Below are 15701 nucleotides of genomic sequence, written 5' to 3' on the forward strand. Positions count from 1 at the left end.
TCTAATTTGCCATTGCTTATGTACTTGCCTATTTTAATCATTTGGGTCCGCATTCCATTTTTGAACGATACCCTTTTAACTTTAACTGCCTCCTTTACTTCACCATTAAACCATGCTGCCAAGTTTTTTGGTCTTCCTTTAGCCTTTTTTTTAATATGTGGAATACACTCTCTGGGCTTCAAAAATGGTATTTTTAAATAATGCCCACACCTCATCAAAACTGGTAACCTTTGCCCCACCACATACATACCACTGAGGACTTGATCTAAAAGTCCTTTGGGACAAGGTGAAAATAATCCTCATAACACTAGCCTGGCCATGGGAAAATGGATCCATTTTTCAGCCATCTATCAATTTATTCTCTGGTTGCATTAGGGATGTCTCTGATGCTCATAATGCAGGAGGAGGGCAGGCTCTGCCATCTGAATCTCCCACTGCTGGACCTCACAGCGTGGATGATGAATGCACAGTAATCTCCTCTATTGGGGTATTGTCCCAAAGAAATGGCTGATTTCCACCAGAAAACCTTTAACCAGAAGATCCTATAGTTTCAAATGGTTCTTGACTTAGTGAAGGTTCAGCCAGTACCTCTTCAGTCAGAGTTCATCTCAGCTCCCTTTTATATCAAAATCCATGAAAGAACAGTGGCATTTAAAATCTGTGGTCAGTAAACTTCCAGTGTCTTAGGACTTCAATGTAATCCTAGCTCAACTCCTGAAACCTTCTTTCAGACCTCTTGAATCAGTGAACTTGGTTTCTTACTTGGAAAGTGTTGTTTCTCATTGCTATCACTTCGTCATGAAGAGTAAGTGAACTTCAAGTCCTGGTTTTTTTTCATAATGAGATTGTTTTACAAACTCACCTTAAGCATTTTCCAAAACTGATATCTGTGTTCCACATTAATCAAGCTATTGTGCAACCTGCATTCTTTCCAAGACCACATGCGTAGAAAAGAGAACTGGCTCTGCACTCCTTGGACTGGAAGAGGGCCCTAGTATATTACCGAAAGAGGACTCAATCTATTTGTAAGCCTTCTCAGCTGTTCGTGTCCTTTGATCTCAATAAATTGGGAAAAGCAGGTGCCAAATGAACTTTGTTCAGTTGTCTAGCAGACTTCATAATGTGCTGCTACACACTGGATGGTTTACAGATTACAGACTCTGTTAAAGCTCATTATTGGGCCAATACAGTAAAAACGTGGGAGAGCGGGCGCTGCTCTCCCAGCGCGCGCACAGGCCACTCTCCTGTGCACGCGATACAGTATTTTAATTTATTTAAATTAGGCCCGGTGGTAAAAAGAGGCGCTAGGGACACCAGCGCGTCCCTAGCGCCTCTTTTTTGATGGAAGCGGCAGCTGTCAGCGGGTTTGATAGCCGACGCTCAATTTTGCCGGCGTCGGTTCTTGAGCCTGCTGACAGCCACGGGCTTGGAAACCGTATGCCGGCAAAATTGAGCATTCGGTTTTCGACCCGACAGCTGCGGGCCCATTTAAAAATTTTTTTTTATTTTTTACTTTTTTAAACTTTCGGGACCTCCGACTTAATATCGCCATGATATTAAGTCGGAGGGTGCACAGAAAAGCAGTTTTTACTGCTTTTCTGTGCACTTTCCCAGTGCCCGGAGAAATTAGCGCCTACCTTTGGGTAGGCGCTAATTTCTGAAACAAAATGTGCGGCTTGGCTGCACATTTTGCTTTCTGAATCGCACGGGAATACCTAATAGGGCCATCAACATCATTTGCATGTTGCGGGCGCTATTAGGTTCGGGGGGGTTGGACGCGCGTTTTGGACGCACTATTACCCCTTACTGAATAAGGGGTAAAGCTAACGCGTCCAAAACGCGTGTCCAAATGCCGGCTAACAGTGCGCTCCGTTGGAGCGCACTGTACTGTATCAGCCCGTAAGTGAGAGCCATGATGACTTTGGTGCCTTATCTCAGGGTCATTACTATTGAAGACATTTGCAAAGCTGCCACTTGGGCATCTGTTCACACCTTCATATACCACTACTATCTGGACAGCATGACCAAAAGAGGTAGTCATTTTGGACAAGTAGCTCTGTGCAGATTGTTCAACTAGTGATCTACTCTGTACTTGGTGGGGCCGGGTTGTCCTTAAGAAAGTGCTCTCATCACACTCCATTCAGCTTGGGACGCCCTACATGTTATGGCTAATTCATGCCTACTTATCAACAGAGAAAGCAAGTTTGCTTACCTATGAATAAGGTTCTCTGTAGACATCAGGGAGAGCAATATTCAGTGCTACGTAGCCAGATAATTTGGGACTTATCTGGCTAAGTAGCGGCAGCTGAATATCCGGCCCTGCTGAATGGCCACCACCTAGCCGGATAGCTAGTTATCCGGATAAATAGCTGGCTAAATGGCAAATGGGTCAAGAGCATTCCAGGCAGAAGCCAACTTTGCCTGATAAGTTATCCAGCTAACTTGGATATTCCTAAAGTTAACTGGATATACCTATCCAGCTGACTTTAAGATAGCTGGATATATATTCTCCGTGGCTGTGCTGCTAAATATATGAGCTAAGTTAACCAGATAAGTTTATCTGGCTAATTAGCTGAGCCACACAGCAGCTCAATATCTACCTCCAGGATGAATTAGCCATACTTAATACCCACCTGCCTCCCTGGAGAGTTGACTTCCTCTCTAAACCTTAAGCTCTATTTCAGTGTTGACTACTGATGAACACCAGAGATCCCAGAGGATGCCCAGGTTGGTAGCAGCAATTGCATGGCAGCTCAGTCTAAAGTAATGGCGCTGGCAGTCTCCCTCAGCTGACCTTGACCTTTTCTTGCTCAGCATTGGATCTTTCTGGTTTCACATTTGAGAGCTAGTAGAATACAAATTTTTTGTTCACCCACTACTTCAGCAACATCTTCTGCTTCCCTTTAGTCCATAGTATGCTCATTTCTTATGAGCTACTCCAACAGTAGGCCACATTTAAACAACAAACATGTCTTCTTCCTGTGTGAAGATCTGAAATTTACAAACACAGGTAAACCTACCTGATTTGTCCCAGGTCATTCAGAGACTCAGCGGTACAGTCAGGGCTAGAACCAGACCTATTTTTTCACTATTAAACTACCAATGGTATATCATTTTTTAAAATGTATACAGTAGTCAGACAAATTTGTATTCCACAAAACCTCTTAACGACCACACGAAGAAGAAGATCGGTAAACACCAAGGAATCAATATTTCATAGTAAAAACCCCGACTCAGGCCGAGTTTCTCTCTATCGAGCTGCTTCAGGGGCTGTTGAATAATGAAAGCGGTATTTGCCTGTATACAGCCCCTCATGCGGATGTATGAATACATATTTGGTTGGCTTGCAGTGATTGCAGGACGTTTCTTTGCAGGAATCTAAGTCTCATAGCAAGAAATTCGTACAGACATCTAATGGACTACCAGCTTTTTCAAAAACTTGCTTAAACAGAGTTATTTAGTACAATATATGGAATATAAGGACCTTACATCCGCATGAGGTGCTGTATACAGGCAAACACCGCTTTCATTATTCAACAGCCCCTGAAGCAGCTCGATAGAGCGAAACTCGGCCTGAGTCGGGCTTTTTACTACAAAATATTAATAAATTCCTTGGTGTTTACCGATCTTCTTCTTCGTGTGGTCACTACTTGCAGTATTGGATCGGTTTCCAGTTTGTTTCTTTGCACAAAACCTCTTAGCCACAGAAGTGGTTAAATATTTATGTTACGCCCGTCGGTCGCAGACGGCTGCGACCGCTGTTGCTCACCTTTTGCCTCACAGCATTGACTCCACTAGGTAAACTCGCGGCTTCCGCCATCTATCGCCGGCCTGTTCGCCCCTGTTCCCGGGCCCTCCTGGATGGCGTGGATGCTGCCGACTGCCATCTTGCCCTCGGAGTTCCTTAGGCGTGCACACCCGCTCTTGGGCCAGTCTTAAGCATGTCATGGTGGGAGCCTCAGGGGCATCCCCCCGGATGATGTCATCCATCGCGGACTCTTAAGCCGGCTGGCCCTGTCTGCCTATGACGTGGCTGAATCTGCTTTGCTCACAAAGGACTCTCCATTCCAGCTCCTGCTTCCTCGGCGTGAGGGGGCCCTTTCCTCGTCTCTGGCTATCTGCTCCTCGGAGAGCCTAGCGCCTAGGACTGCTAACTTGGCCAAGATATTCAGCAGTACGGTCACACTGCTGAATATACTTTGTTATCTTATTGTTAGCCAGATAATTTTATCCGGTTAACTATAGAACAGTCAAATAGGTGTACTAGACTTACCTGGCTAACTAAGGGGTAGTTTTTCTATCTTCGCGCGGCTCTGTGAATTGGGCGGTACCAGGGGCGGGAGGGGGGGCGGGCCTGCGAAAGCCGGCAGCAATCGCACCACCGCGGTGCTATTGCGAAAGCTGGCAGCAATCGCACCACCGCGGTGCTATCGCTGCCGGCTTTCGCAAACCAATAGCACCACCGTGAAAGGTGGTGCTATTGGGGGCGTTACTGACAGCGATAAGGCTCCTTACCTTTTCGCCGTCAACGATGTCTACGCGGCATCCACCCCAGTGCCGCCCCCAACTCCTCCCCTTCCGGTGCGGACCCCGCCCAGAACCCGCCCCGATCTAGGTATCGCACGCAAAACCTGCGTGCGATCCTTTTAGAAAATGACCCCCTAAGCCGGGTAAGGTTGAATATTGGATATAATTCCTCCCCGGTACGCTGCTGTCCCGCCCCCTCACTTATCCGGCTAACTGCTTAGCCAGATAAACAGCCAGCTAAGTGATGGTAGCAGAGCGCAGCCGAATATTCAAACAGCTCCACTTAGCCCGCTAAGTCAGTATATAACTAGCTAAGAGGCTCTGAATATCGACCTCAGAGTAACCAATGCACTATTGTTATCCAAAGCCAAAGGCTGAGTCTCTGGAAGTCATTTTGCTGTGAGTGGGAGTGGATCTGCATTTCTTTGCTTATAAAAGAAAAGTATTTCATTAAATTGACCTTAAAATTAAAAGTGGGGGGGGGGGAGTAACTGATGAGTTTATCACTTACTGAACGATTATTAATGGGACTGTTGTTTCAAAGCTCCTACAGTGAGTCTGGTGAGGTTTTAAAATGGACTTGAGCCTACTGACAAAAGAAACGAAAGGTGGATATGCTTAAGCTGGAAAAGAGTGTGGCCTCGGTCCATCCTCTCCCCTAAAAACTGAAGGTTATCTGTGCTACATAATTCTCTTACGGTGAACAAGCGCAATATTTGTTGTATTGGGAAGTGACCTCCCTCTCCCCCTAACGCACAGGCACTTTTACCTAAGGCATTGGAAATGTTAATAATCCTCAATAAATAAAATCACATCTAATAAAGTAACTGCTTCTCTTGGCACCCTGATCTTTTAGATGCATTGCATCTGAGGAAACATAAATAGTTACAGCCTTCGAAAGCTCGGCTGGCTATTTGCTAAATAAACTTGGCTTGCTTTAAATTCCTTTGTGTGCAGCCATTAATACAATCCTCCCTGACAGCATTTAATTAAAGAGCCTTTTTCTATTAAGTTCATTAAAAGTTGGTTTTTTTTTTTTGTCCAACTGTAGACTCGGGGAGACAGGTCCTCCCTAGCTGTCTTTCCGTGGCTGGTCTCTTCCTGCTGCAAACCGCACAATAGACTGTCTTGTGAGGAAATGCCTTATTTCAGGATCCTTTCCTCATCAGTGCTGTTTTTCCGTGATTTTTTAATGGAATGTTCCATGCCGCTGACCTCAGCCAGATGAAAGAGCCTTTGCATGTTTAAGCCCCGATCGAAGAAAAAAAACAAACTACAGATCCGATTTCCATTTCAGCATTAGAATTTGCATTTTTGTTTTGTTTTGTTCAGATCCTTCTTAACCTGAGTGTATCTGTGTTGGTGAAGGGGGAGGAGGGGAATCTGTATTAATAGATTATTGACAGTTTAATGTCTTGGCACCTCTTCAGGCCATGAAGTATAATAAACAGGAAGCTGTCTGATGTGAGAGCACTCAATAACATTTTCAATCAGACCCTTTCAGTTAATTGCTGGTTGACCTCAGAGATTTCCTCTAGGAAGTAAAGTCCTTAGTTCAGACCCAAAGAGCCAAAATGGTCTTTGCAGTTCAGTCTGAGAAACATAGTCTGCAACTAGAAAAACATGGATTTCAAAAAAAAAAAAATTGCTGTTTGTTTGTTTGTTCTTTGCCCTCCTTGATATGATTATTTTGCTAATTTCCACAGAGCTAATTATAATGGTGATATTAAGAACAAAAGGATAACTTTCAAACAACTGTGCATAGTGGCACATACGCGTTATATGTGGCTGCATATAAATTTAATATAGTATTTTATAACACATGTGTATTATTATATGTGTGTGTTATAAAATATGTTTATCTCTACCTGTCAATATATGCACATATGCAGGCTTAGGCGCAAATACATGCACTGCATTAAAACCACATATATCAATGAATTTAACAGACATACTTTACCCAACTATTTAAAAAATATCCGAGTGTGTATTTTACACGTGAAAGTAAAGTTGGGCTTACCCATGCAAGTCCTGATTTACACACATAAGCTGGTATATTTTATAATTCATGCATTGATAAAATTACCAGTTTTATCAATTAATCCAGTTTGCCCAGTCCTTCTCCAGATCATAGAGACCCTCCTGGTGTTATGTTTGCCGGCTCATGAGCTGCCACCATAAGCCAGCTTACTTACCCCTAACCGGCCGGCCCCAAAGTTTTGCCACTTCAAACAGCCCAAGAGCACCGCCAACCCATGTGGCCTCTACCGTGAGCACTGGGAAGCCCTCTATGTGTGTGCAAACACTTAAGGGTCCAGCAGTGGGAACCGCACAGCTCGGCGCCTTCTGATGACATCAGTCGGGTGGGTATTTAAATCCCAGCCGTGTTATACTCCAGCGTCTCGGCAATGGGTGGACTAGCTCTGTGATAGTGGTTGTTGCTGCTTTGCGTTTTCAGCTTCTCAGCCTTGTGTTCATCCCGTCCTTGTCCTCAGCCTCGTCCTTGCCCTCCGTTTGCCTTGTCTCCAGCCTTAACCCATCTTCCCCTTGTCCTTCTCTTCTGCTTGCCTACCCTCGGATTGATCCTCTGAACCGACCTTTGCCTGTGACCTCTGACCATCCTCGTCTGCCGCATGCCTCGATCATAGCCTGTGATCCCCGACCATCCTTGCTTGCCGCCTTCCTCGACCATAGCCTGTGACCACTGATCATCCTTGCTTGCTGCCAGCCCCGACCTCGGCCTGATATCGGAGTCTCTCTTTAGCATACTTCCCAGACACTATCACCTAAGATCTGCCGGCCCCTGGACCCCAAAGGCTCAGCCGGAGGGAAAAGGGGTTGGTAAAGGCCAAGCTCTAGCTCAGTCTCTGCACTGTCTACTCCGCCAGTTGACAGTGAGGAACTACTGGGCCTTCCTAGTAGGTAGATGTAATCTCACTCCAACAGAAGGCTCCACAATCCTCACACCTGGTACTTTAGCCTGAACTCCCCCCAGTTCACCCAGACCTCCCACCCATTTTATGGTACTCAATAAAAACATTTAATATGACTTACACCAGATAATTAGCAGGTGTAAAAATACTAGAGATGTGAATCGGAACCAGAATCGGATCCGATATCAGTTCCGATTCACATCTCTATAGATGTGAATCGAAACCAGAATTGGATCCGATATCAGTTCCGATTCACATCTCTAAAAAATACATGAGTAAGTTGGAAAATGTACATGTATAAGTGTCTTTTAAAATAGCATCTTGCGCCTGTAACAGTTGGCCCCACCTAAGAATGCTCTGGACCACCCCTTTTTTACACGAGTGTATGTGCTCGTGAAAATGAAAATGCATGCGTATTTTGGACTTTTTTAAGATACGGAATACACAAGTAGAGGCTACTCCACTCATATAGGCTAACGTTCCTTTAAGAATTTAATTCATGTATGCATATGTGACTCAGCAGGCTCAAGATACAGTCCAAATGCAAAACCATCTCATGACGAAAAATAAGAATAAATACAGCAGACAAATAAAGAAAATGGAAACATTTCAACTTTGCTCAGAAGAATGTTAAACATATTTTAAATGTGAAAATGAAATATGCTCTTCTTTAAAGTGACATTAAAGTCAGTTATGTGATGTGATGTTGTTCCTGGGTCTTGTTCTCACAGGTATTTGAGATTTGATCTACGTACAGATAATGTAATCTGCACATAGATCAAACAGGAAGAAACATGTTCCTTTCCATATTCCTGGCTGCTCTTAATGCTGGAGGCAAATTATTTGTTCCATATTTTTAAAACTCTTGCCAAGTTGCTATTCCTACAGTTGTAGGAAAGGTTTGAATGATGCACAATTATCAACAAACCTTTTCCGTTGGAAATAAATCAGTAGAACTAGGGGGTCACGACATGAAACTCCAGGGAGAACGACTCAGAACCAATGTCAGGAAATATTTCTTCTTGGAAAGAGTGGTGGATGCCTGGAATGCCCTTCCGGAGGAAGTGGTGAAGACAAAAATGGTAAAAGATTTCAAAGGGGCATGGGATAAACACTGTGGATATCTTAATGCTAGAAGATGGGAATGAAGAAAAGAGTGCATGGGGGTAACTTGCTGGTGTGGTGGTTACTACCTTTAACAAATAAGCCTTTATGCTGTTGATGCAACTCCATTATTTCTCTCTGCTTCAACAGCAAGGGGAAAAGAGGAAAAGGGGAATTAGATTCAGACAGCAACCAACAAGGACATTGAATTGCACAGTCTGGAAAAGCAAATAAACATGGGAGTAACTTGCTGATACACGGTTACTACCCTTAACCAATAAGCCTTAATGCTATCGATGCAACTCCAACATTACTCTCTGCTTCAGTGGCAAGAGGTAACGGGGAATTGGACTCAAGCAGCAAACAACAAGGGCCCAGACTTTGACAGTCTGGGAAACTGATAATTATAAAGGTTGCTTTTATGGCCAGTAGTTACTACCGTAAGCTTGCTGGCCAGACTGGATGGATAATTTGGTCCTTTTCTGCCGTCATTTCTCTGTTTCTGTGTTACTGTGCCATTCTTCGTTCCCATGCAGGGATGTGGCAGTACTCAAAGGTGCATACTTTTATTTCGACAACAAAGAAAATTCCCCTATGCATGTTACCACCACTTTTCCACTGGCCTCAAAGGATAACCCTATGCAGAATAGTCCATAGTATGTCCAGCTGTTAATGCTGGATTTAAAGGACTCTTTGCAAGAACCTGCAGTTCGCAACTTAATAGCCTGACAAGCAGGCAGCCTGGCTTATACTATTTATAAAATGAAACAGCATCTAACAAGCCCCCTTTAAAGCTACAAATTTTCCACTGCTGAAAAGCAGCGGCAAGTTTAATCTCAAAGATTTTAGAAGGTTTCCTGCAACTTGAAAGAATTTTGTTTTGACTACCAACCAATGGCAGGGCACCTTTCAAAATGCTCAATGACATCAGAAGGTGATGTGACTTCTCTGAGATTTTAAATTCTCTTTCCTCTTTGTTCATGACCATCATATTGCACGGGTCAGCCATGAAAGATTTTGAGTTTCTGATAATCCTTTTTGCTAAGCTGTAATCATTGGTCAACGGTGAGTACCTTCATAAGAACATAAGAACATGCCATACTGGGTCAGACCAAGGGTCCATCAAGCCCAGCATCCTGTTTCCAACAGTGGCCAGTCCAAGTCACAAGTACCTGGCGAGTATCCAAACATTACCGTAATAGCAGTTTATGGATTAAACCTCTGTTGTCCATATTGTGAGCTGATCATTCATTTTTTAAAGCATATATTCTTTGCATATAAAACTCATAAAATAGAACTCAAGCTGAACTTACCTTAAGCTTGTTGACCAATCCGGGAACAAACAGGGCTTCTCGGAGCGCTGGTGCTCAGGACAACTAATGTCTTCCTTTGTGCAAATCTCAACAACGTCCGCATAAATACTTATGTACACAGGCACGTGCCAGGGTCCCCTGCCGCATAACTCTACTTCTGCTAGGGAGAAGGTGTAAGTAATAAAATAAAGATAAATAGATCAGTGGGAGTTTAAGGGTCAGGGATAACAGGGGAGAAGGGAGGTTTTAAACTGGGGGGAGGTTGGAAGTCCTATCCATTAGCTGGGCAAACTGGGAAAACTAGTAATGGTGGCGCATGTCTCTATTAAAATCCTCACACTTACACAGTAGAAGTGACATTTGCACGCCTAGGTGTGTGTCCACTTCTATTGCGCTCACATGTGCACGTGCTCAGGCTATTTGATAACATGCGGACACAAACGCATGTACAGTATGTTATAAAATGGCTGTATCTCTGGGTGCAGGCTGATAGATGGGTGCACGCCTGCTTAAAAGTTGCTGTCTGAATTTGTAGGTGAGGCAATGGAGAGTGAAGTGAGTTGCTCAAGGACAACAGGAGTGTTAGTGAGATTTGAGCCATAGCTTTTCTGGTTTGCAGCCTGCTGCTTTAACCACTAGACTACTACTCTGCTTTGTTGCTCAGTGGCATTCTCAGTATAGACCTCAGGATGCATAGCTTTTTCACTTAATTCTTTCCCATGATATCAAGCCTGATAGTTTGAATTTGTTGTGTCATATCTTTCAAATAGTGCTGAAGATAAAATAATTCCCTTTTATCTCTATCTCTTTTTTTGCTATTTAATGTAAGAATAAATATGAGATTGTAAAACAAACCAAGACCCTATTGTGCATTACTCTGTGGACATTCACAGTGAATTAAAAAAAAAAAAAAGGTGATTCTGTATATGAACTTTTCATGGTGCTTTCCTTCCATGACATAGAAATTTGCAAATTGTTATGACTACCAACTTATAGTAGGGCAACTCTCAAAATGCTTGATGACATCAAAATGCGCTGTGTCCTCACTGAGATTTCAAATACTGTTTCTTATTTGGTCAGAATGGACTCAAGAGGCGCATTGCTAAGGACCTATAGGCAATAACCAAATGGCAGGGGAGCTTTGAAAATGCTTGCTGACATCACATTTTGCGCTGAGTAACCTGACATTACAACTGAACTGAGCTAATCTGACTTTTCCCTACAGGATGCCAAAGTAAAATATAAACTGTGATGGGCACGTGTATGGCCGCAATTAGATCTGCGCTAGTTTTTTATAACCTGCTCATATGATATAGGCATGTTTTATAAAATATGCTTTTCTGTAACTTGCAATATGCGCGTATACGTAGGCTTACATGCAAATAGTTGCAGTGTATTGATAGGACATATATCGATGCATAGTATGTGTATGTATATTTTACACTTGAAAATAAAATAGTACTTACGTAAAACGGTGTATTTTAAGACATTTGCATGCTGAGGAAATTATCAGTTTTAACAATTTAGTCCACCAGTTCGCCCCGTTCTTCTCCAGGTCATCGAGACCCTCCGGGTTATTCATCCTGACCTTCCACTGAGTCAGTACTACACAATAAATACATTTAATATCACTTACACAGGATAATTAGCAAGTTGGTAAGTTGGTCAGTCCATGTACGTGTCTTTTTTAAAAAAAGAACTTGCTTGTAAATGTTGGTCACCACTCCAGAATGTCCCTAAACAACCCCTTATTTATGCCCGCAAATGTAAAAATACATGCATATTTTCAACTTTTATAAAATATGGAATGCGTGAGTAGAGGATAATTATGCCCCTATATGCTAATTTTTACGCATGCAACATTATGAAGATTCACCCTTATGGTCGGGGCATACAAAAAAGGAGTGCCAGGTTGGTCTACTGTCTGTGTTAGAAATGTGAATGGAATTGGATGAGTGGTTCAGTAGTTATTGGGTGGGTGCCCTTACCAGAGAGGGGGAGGGGGGAGGTTGACAATGAGGTGCACGCATACCCCCCACATCCTCATTACAAATAGGCAGGCATGATTTTATAAGACCAATTTCCGTGTAGGAATTTACAACATGAAAAGAAAAGAAGAATCACGAGTTCAAAGGGGGAGGGAGGGACAGAACCGAGAAACAGAGCTGAGGAAACCTTGAAGCCTTGTGGCATTAAAAGGGGGATTAATTCAGGAGTTCGTACAATGCTGATGTACCCAAATGTTAGCAGGTGCTAATACAAAAAAAAACAAAAACCCACTTTGCAATATATTTTTATTTTGAAAAACTTTCTTGCTTTTTTTTTTTTTTTTGGTGTGTGTTTATTTGCTGCTTGGGCCTTAGCAAATAAAAACAAGGTTTGGTTTGTATTTAGTTTCTCTAATTTCTGCATTTAGTTTCTCTAATTTCTGAACAGTGCACCTTGATAAGATCTAGAAAAGCTACAAGAGCAGCCAGGAAGCCACGAGGGCAGTTTCTAAAAGCAGACTAACTTTAAAACATATGCTTCGTTGGTGAAGGCGGCATAGAATAATTGCTTCAAAAATCTGCAATGACTTTTTAACTGGAGTCCAGGATATTTTTTTTCCATGTCAGACTGCAGATAGGTCAACCACAGGTCTGCTATGACTCAGGTTTACATTTCCTGGAGTCCTGTTCACTTAAGGATGTATCTCGTTGTGAGTTCTTGTAGAAATTTTGTTAGCAAACATTATTGCTCTTTGAGTTGTGCTTGCAAGGTTGAAACTTTTATTTATAGCTGTGAGAACATTTCAGTCTCTAAACCTTTGCTGCAGTCACGACTTGAGTATCTGTTAATTCATTGGTTGTTCAACTTTTACTATAAGAATCACTAACATGGACACGCGTAACTATTCCCATTACCCCTTGAGTTCCTGCTTGGACACTTAAATGTACTGTTTGCTGAGAAATAGCCACAGCTTCAGTGTAAACATTGTTGGAATTATTAATGCATTCAAGCCAGAATCTTATTGTCCAGTTGGACTGCCTGCCTCCAAACTACCAGCACTTGATGATATTCAGCCCAAAGTTCTGAAGATATTCAAATATGAAATTGCAGCCCTGTCCCTGATTATCTGTAAATCTGCCTCTATATTTGTGGACTGGGGATGAGCTAATCTAATGCCAGTTTTTAAAAAGGACTTCACTGGTGATCCAGAAAACTGCAGACCAGTGAGTTTGACTTTGGTGCCAGGTAAAATGGTAGAATAGAATTACTGGGCATAGGGGTAGACATGGCTTAATGGGGAAGAGTCAGCATGGATATAGCAAAGGGAAGTCATGCCTTACTAATCGATATTCCTGAAGGGTGTAAATAAACATGTGGATAAGGGTGAGTCTGTCAATAGAGTATATCTGAATCGTGATTAGGCATTTGATAAAGCCCTTCATGAAACACTCCTGAGCACATGAGACAATGTCCTGTTGAGGACTGGTTAAAGGATAAGAAACAATGAGTAGGACAAAATGGTCCGTTTTCCCAAGGGAATGAGCCAAATAGTGGAATGCCCCAAGGATCTCTGTTGTTTAACTTATCCATAGGGAAGGTAGTTTTCAGCAGCCCACGTAAGGCAAAAGTTTGTGTGTACAAAATATATGCAGACTTTATCCCACATTTTCAAAACAAACATACACATAAGCCCGCTTTGAAAATTAATGAGTGTGTGCAGAGTGCAGCACAGCGTAGGTGCACATATTTATACCTGCTTATTAGCAAGTATAAATGTATACATAGGGGCAGATTTTCAAAGGGTTACGCGCGTAAGATACCCCTGCCTGCCCCTGCGCGTGCCGAGCCTATCGGAGCGGCCTTGGAGGGAACGGGGAAAGCCATTGGGGCTCCCCCTGGGCTCGGCGCGCGCAAGGCGCACAAGCGTGCACCCCCTTGTGTGCGCCAACCCCGCATGCGTAGATTTGTTCACGCCGGGTTGCGCGAACAAATCTACGCCCGCTCATAAGTTTAAAAATCTGGCCCGTATAGATTTACATGCATACATTTGAAAATTGAAAGTGTGTGCATAGTTTCCCCAACTCTGCCCCTGCAACGCCTCTTCCTTGTGTGTGTAAAAGTACACAAGGCATCGCCATTGCTTGGACGTTTGTGCACACTACTCCCCAGGCAATCTTCAAAAGCCCATTTATGCATGTAAACCAGATTTAAAGTGTGTAGATCCTTTTGAAAATCAAGCCCTAATGCCTGGAAAAGGGAGCAATGAGTGAAATGATCAAATTTACAGATGACACAAAATTAATCAAAGTAGTTAAAATCAAGCAGAATGTGAGAAATTGCAGGAGGACATTTTGAGACTGGGAAACTGGACAACGAGGAATGGCGCTGTCCCGGCCCGCCCCGCCCCGGACCACCCCTTTTTAAGCCCCAGCACTTACACGCGTCCCGTTACGCGCGTGGCCAGGCCTATTTGAAAATGGGCCCGGCACGCGTAAGGCCCGGCCACGCGCGTAAACCCCGGGATTTATGTGCGCCGGGGCTTTAAAATGCAACCTTAAATGTGTCACTCACCAAGTGCATTTAAAAGAGCCAGAGGGACACTTGATTGGCTTTGCAACATAAAGTCTTGTACTGAAGAACGTGCGCAATAAATGAATCAGACACACTTTGCCTTTGGTAAATCTATAATTCACACATAAACAATCAAATTGAATTGTGGTTCCTCCTTTCTGTTACCGGGGCTCCCCTTATTCCTTCCTGAAATTTAGCACCTCCATCAGCTTTTCCAGCTGGAATTTAGGAGCTATAAGGAATTTGTTCAGTGGACACTGTCTCCAATTTAGAGTTCCCTGTCAATGGGATCTGATTAATGCTATAGCTCTAGTTGGATCCTTTTCTTACTTCCACTTTGCTGTTTCTCTTTTATAGCGGTTAAGGTTACCTACTTGACTCTGGTGTGTACCGGATTTGTAGTTTCTGTGAGGAAAGCAGCTTGTGGGTGCCATTTCTTCTTCTCTCTCCTACTTCCGCTGGATACTGACTGCATATCCTCACCAGCTCCAAGAGTTTTGTCCCAAGGACACTGACTCACTCAGACTGAGTGAATCGGGTGGGGAAATAAAGAAGTTCCCAAACGGGAAAAGGAAGGCTGAAAAAACTGCCTTTCAGACTGAAGCTTTCAATCTCCTCCCACTGCAAAAGGTAAAATCAAACAGAAAGCCTCTTCAATCTCCTCAAATCCACATCCAACTTAAATCGGGCCTAGGATTTCTCCAGAAAAAAAGGGAACTGAAAAGAAACACAAAAATCCACAACTCCTTTAGGAGTCTCAGTCTCACAGAGACCCAGAAACCCACCATTGCAGCAGCCTCACTAACCTGGCTAAGAAGCATTGCCCCAATCCGCCCACTGCCCATCCAATCTTATCCGGCTATCTAGAGTTAAATGTGCTTTAAATATCAGCCTCATCATAGCCACACAGGTTATAAAATGCAGTAGCAACTTTGTGTCTGCCCATGATCACGAGTAACTGGGCAGTTTTGAAAGCTTTGAGCAGTTTTGAAAGTTATTCTCTATGGGGCGGAATTTAAAAGGGTTACGCGCGTAACATACGCACATAACCCTTTTAAACCCCTCCTGCGCGCGCCGAGCCTATTTCGCATAGGCTCGGCGATGCACGCAAGTCCCAGGTCGCGCGTATGGCCTGGGGCTTGAAAAAAGGGGCGGTCCGGGGCACTCCGATTTCGGAGCGGCCTCGGAGGGAATGGGGAAAGCCATCGGGGCTCCCCTAGGGATTGGCGCATGCAAGGTGCACAAGTGTGCACCCCCTTGTGTG

General features: G+C 43.5%; 1 protein-coding gene across 2 annotated transcripts in view; it reads left to right on the forward strand.

Annotated features, from left to right (window-relative positions):
* SATB2 (SATB homeobox 2) overlaps positions 1–15701 on the forward strand; it is a 345958-nt gene that overhangs the window by 305581 nt on the left and 24676 nt on the right. The gene's annotated exons all lie outside the window — the stretch shown is intronic.

This window comes from Rhinatrema bivittatum, chromosome 6 (genome assembly GCF_901001135.1).
Source record: "Rhinatrema bivittatum chromosome 6, aRhiBiv1.1, whole genome shotgun sequence".
In the NCBI taxonomy this organism is placed as follows: Eukaryota; Metazoa; Chordata; class Amphibia; order Gymnophiona; family Rhinatrematidae; genus Rhinatrema; species Rhinatrema bivittatum.